At 40.5% G+C, this 5,151-nt stretch overlaps 1 long non-coding RNA gene across 1 annotated transcript; it reads right to left on the reverse strand.

Moving 5' to 3' along the window:
- Positions 1-477: 477 nt before the first annotated feature.
- On the reverse strand, positions 478-1,904 carry LOC310835926. The gene is made up of 3 exons (XR_014559799.1): positions 1,439-1,904; positions 914-1,123; positions 478-679 (listed from the first exon to the last, which is right to left on the reverse strand). It is a non-coding gene; the product is annotated as an uncharacterized lncRNA (long non-coding RNA).
- Positions 1,905-5,151: the final 3,247 nt, after the last annotated feature.

Below are 5,151 nucleotides of genomic sequence, written 5' to 3' on the forward strand. Positions count from 1 at the left end.
AAGAGGCTTCTCGATCATCGACTCATCACGCCCGGAAAGGGTTACACAGCGCTGATTTCATCTACGGATCCCTGGTGAGTCGATCCCTTATATATTGATTTTAGAAATATGGGCAGTTCCCTGTCATTTCTGCAACAGAAATTTTTAAAGGACTTAAAATTTCTCCTCTCCTCCAACAAATTGGAAGTCCCTGATGGCGATTTGATACAGCTCATTCTAGCCATTGATGAGCATTGTCCTTGGTTTCCAGCAGAGGGCACATGGGAACTAACACAATGGGATAAAATTGGAGCACATTTTCATGGACATCCCAGTTTTGGTGTTCGAATTTTAAATGCTTGGTGTAAAATTCGTTATGCTATGGGCTCTCTATCACCAAAAAATATCTCCATGGCTACATTGCCAAAACAACCTTCAACTTCATTAATTCAGCATGCTGTTATGCCATGTGTTCCAGCACTTGTTTTGCCAGCAGCCCCAGACCCCAAACCTCCAGATTACAGTGCCTCACCAGAGGACCCAATCCTGCAAAAATACAGTGGTCTGGCTGGAAATGACCCTGCTCTTTCAGCAGCAGAACAAGCTACCCCCTTTCAGCGTGCAGTACTTGCCTGTTCCTTATCACAGGATACCATGGCATTCCCTGTTATTGTGCCCCCTGCTGGTGCTCCAGCAGGAACTCAAGCCCAGCACCAACCTTTTGACTTTAAAATCTTGAAAGAGCTTCAATTGTCAGTTAGGACAAATGGACTGCAAGCTCCATTTACACAAGCTTTTTTGGAAGCTACATTAGCCCAGCTATTGGTTCCAGATGACATCAAGCTTTTGGCACGTACAGTGTTACCTCCATCAGCAGGTGTATTGTTTGCCCATGAATGGGAAATCGCCTGTCGTGCTTATGCTCCTGCTTTACTGCAACAAGCAAGAGGGAATAATCCTAATCTTACCCTCGCAGATGTGATGGATGCTATGATGGGGCGTGGTCCCTTTGATCAGGCTTCAGTACAAGCCACACTGTTGCAGATCTTATTGAGGGATACTGCTCTTGCTGCTCAACAAGCAATGAGAAAAATCCCGGAACCCTCCAGTATTCAGTCTAGGTGGGGTTCAATCAGACAAGAACCTAGAGAATCATATTCTTCCTTTATGGACAGACTGATTTCAGCAGTGAGTAGACAAATTGAAAATCCTGAAGCCAAACAAATAATTATCAAACAATTGGCCTTTGAAAATGCAAATGAGGATTGTAAGGTTGCGTTGCGCCCGATAATACGCAATCCTGCCACAGACACAGCAGCCATGCTTCGCATTTGTCAGTCTGTAGGTACAGCAGCTCATCTGTTAACAGCAGCGCAAAATAAAAACCAACCTGTAGCCACCAATACAACGTTTCCAGCGTGGCAAACCAAGATAAGCGATACCTCAGTATGGGTAGAACGGTGGCCTCCACCAAAAGAAAAATCCGCAGCAATGGCACCATCTCGTTTCTGAACAGCTTATTTCTGAACAATTGACTTTTGGCCACATTGAACCACTTTCATCCCACTGGCCCCAGCAGACAGGGAACGGTTTGCTTTTACATTGCCAGTATATAACAATTTGCAGCCCACCCAGCAATATCAGTGGGTTGTCCTGTCTCACAGCATGCGGAACTCCCCTACACTTTGTCAGCATTTTGTGGATGAAGCATCGAAACCTTTCTGCATGCGCCACCTAGAGGTGCTACACACGAACTGCATCTGGCAGTGTTTGCCTTCCTCACCATTTGCCTTGCCATCCTTTCCTGCACCGTTATACAAGGAAGAGGAGCAGACGACACAGTCCAGTTGAAACCACCATATTTCACCCTATCGGCTGGCAAGCTGCAGTCATCAGAAACCTACTCTGGCTGGCAGCATCCACGGCTCAGCCACTCACGAACTATAAGAACTGTGTTGTTGAATAAGACTTTTAGGGGAGAAAATTATCATAAGATATGGAGGGATAATACTTTGTACAAGATATGATTATGTTAACCAGTTTATTGCATGTTTCTAGATGCTGGCCGTGTATGCATTTGGTATGCATATGCCCCCTTTTGCCAGCCACTCAGGCATAATGCTTCATGGTGTGCCTATTAATGGATCTTTTCAATTTACAAATGTTATATCCCCTAACCAAACTTTTTGGCCTCCAGTACAATTGACCCCCCATGAGCCTGCCTCCATTTGTTTTCAAATTAGAGAGGGGAAAGAATCATGGGGCATATATCCAAACTGTCAATATACATTGAAATTCATGTTTAATATCTCCCAGGTAGACACTTGTTTGCTAACACAAGGAACATTATTGATATTTTGGAGCTCCTGCAAACAAATATTAATACAAAAGCTGTGTTAATATTCATAGATGCGGAGAAGGCCTTTGACAACATCTCTTGGAAGTTTATGAAGAAAAATTTGGAAGGAATGGGAGTGGGGCGGGGGTTTCATAATGGGATAGAGGCAATTTACTCAGAGCAAAAAGCAAAATTGATAGTTAACAATGTGGTGACAGAAGAGTTTAGAATTGAGAAAGGAACACGACAAGGTTGCCCTATATCCCCTTTGTTATTTATATCGGTCCTGGAAGTGCTCTTGAATATGATTAGAGGAGACCGGTTGGTGGAAGGTATTCAGGTCGGAGCGAAACAATACAAACTGAAAGCATTTGCAGATGACCTAGTTTTGACCCTACAGGAGCCAGAGCCTAGTACTAAAAGGGTATTGCAATTGATTCATGAGTTTGGTTGAGTGGCGGGATTTAAACTTAATAAGCAAAAAACTAAGGTCTTGGAAAAAAATTTGACTCCTTTAGAGTCAGAAAGGTTTCAGAAAGAGACAGAATTAAATGTGGTTAAAAAAGTAAGATACCTAGGGGTAAACATAACAGCGAAGAACAGGAATCTATTTAAAGACAATTATGAAAAATGTTGGTCTGAAATTAAAAGGGATCTAGATGTATGGTCAAGATTGAAACTCTCCTTGTCAGGACGTATTGCTGTTATCAAGATGAATGTATTGCCAAAAATTTTGTTTTTGTTTCAAACTTTGCAGATAGTGGATAAAATGGAGTGTTTTGGGAGGTGGCAGCGAGATATTTCTAAATTTGTCTGGCAGGGCAAAAAGCCCAGAATCAAGTTTAAGATATTAACTGATGCTAAAGAAAGAGGGGGCTTTGCCCTGCCAGACTTAAAGTTGTACTATGAATCAGCAGCTTTCTGCTGGTTGAAAGATTGGCTACTTCTTGAAAACACTGATGTTTTAGATTTGGAAGGATTCAATAATGCGTTTGGTTGGCATGCATATCTGTGGTATGACAAGGTTAAAATACACAAGGCTTTCAAGAATCATGTTGTCAGAAAAGCAGTGTTCAATGTCTGGTCAAAATATAAGGACTTATTGGAAAACAAGACCCCAAGGTGGTTATCACCAATGGAGGCTAAGGCCCCGAAAAGACTCAATATGGAGGCCAAATGGCCAAAATATTGGGAAATAATAGAAAAAGATGGAGACAACTGGAGGTTGCAGAGTATGGAGAAATTAAAGGGGAAAGTGCGAGATTGGTTACATTATGCTCAGATCAAAGAAGTTTTTAAGTCAGATAAAAAATTAGGATTCCAGGTGGAAAAATCAAAATTAGAAACAGAACTGTTAGAACCCAGCTCTAAGATACTTTCAAGAATGTATAACTTGCTGCTAAAATGGAATACACAGGATGAAACGGTCAAATCAGCTATGATAAAATGGGCACAGGACATTGGGTACAATATCATGTTTGCTGACTGGGAAAAGTTATGGACCACAGGTTTGAGATTTACGGCATGTAATGCCTTGAAAGAAAATATTATGAAAATGATATATAGGTGGTACATGACTCCAGTCAAGCTTGCAAAGATATACCATTTGTCTGACAATAAATGTTGGAAGTGTAAAGAAGCTGAAGGAACATTCTTTCACCTCTGGTGGACTTGCCCTAGAGTGAAGGCCTTCTGGGAAATGATATATAATGAGATGAAAAAGGTATTTAAGTATACCTTCCCTAAGAAACCAGAAGCCTTTCTCTTGGGCATTGTCGGCCAGAGTGTGCAAAAGAAGGATCGAACCTTTTTTATGTATGCTACAACAGCAGCAAGGATACTCATTGCTAAATGCTGGAAAACTCAAGATTTGCCCACACTGGAAGATTGGCAGATGCAACTGATGGACTATATGGAACTGGCTGAGATGACTGGCAGAATCCGAGACCTGGGAGAAGAACTGGTGGAGGAGGACTGGAAGAAATTTAAGGATTATTTACAAAAACATTGTAAATTGTATGAATGTTAAGAAAGATGTAAGATTTGTAATAACATGGCTCCAACAAATTAGTAATTGAAAGAAAGGTAATTGAAGGTAATTGAAAGAAAAGACAAACTTTGGATAAACAGTATTTTATAATTGAGTTCCAATAAGAGAGTCGTTAAATTTCAAAACTTGAGATATTAATAGTGGAAAATTTTACTATATATACTAAATTAAGTTAATAATTTGCTGGCAAAATTTTTATGAGTTTAGAAAGCAGGAACAAGAGGCGTGAGGAAGTCCAAGGAAGTGTATGAAATGTGGATATTGGAAAATGTTATGTTACTATGTGTCTTTATTGTTAAACAAAAATTTAATAAACATTATTTTTAAAAAAATGAAATTCATGTTTAATAGCTCTTGTTCTCTTACAGGAACATACAGTGACCAATCTCAGTGCTGTAGGAGTGACACGAGTGCATGGTTAAAAACTAGGAAAGAAACCTACCATGCAAATTGGAGTCTGAATTCTTCTATCCCTGGCTTAGCAAATGCCGCAGATGAGCAATTTCATATCAGTTCCTTATTTACTGAAGCCTTTAATTGGTCCCAACAGAGTAGTAATATCAGCTATTTACTCCAAAGAGAGTTATGGTTGCTTTGTGGCGAAAAAGCATACAAAGCCATTCCTCGAAACCTCACAGGCACATGTACCTTAGGTATCGTGGTTCCGTTGTTGTATAAGGTTGTATAAGGTTGATAAGTTACCATCTTCTCTTAGACTAAGAAATCGTTGGGAGGTTAATTCACCCATAAATCGGTACCCAGATCTCTCGGGCCTTGCTGCCCT

The sequence above is a fragment of the Podarcis gaigeae genome, assembly GCF_964106915.1.
Source record: "Podarcis gaigeae genome assembly, chromosome: W".
Classification (NCBI taxonomy): Eukaryota; Metazoa; Chordata; class Lepidosauria; order Squamata; family Lacertidae; genus Podarcis; species Podarcis gaigeae.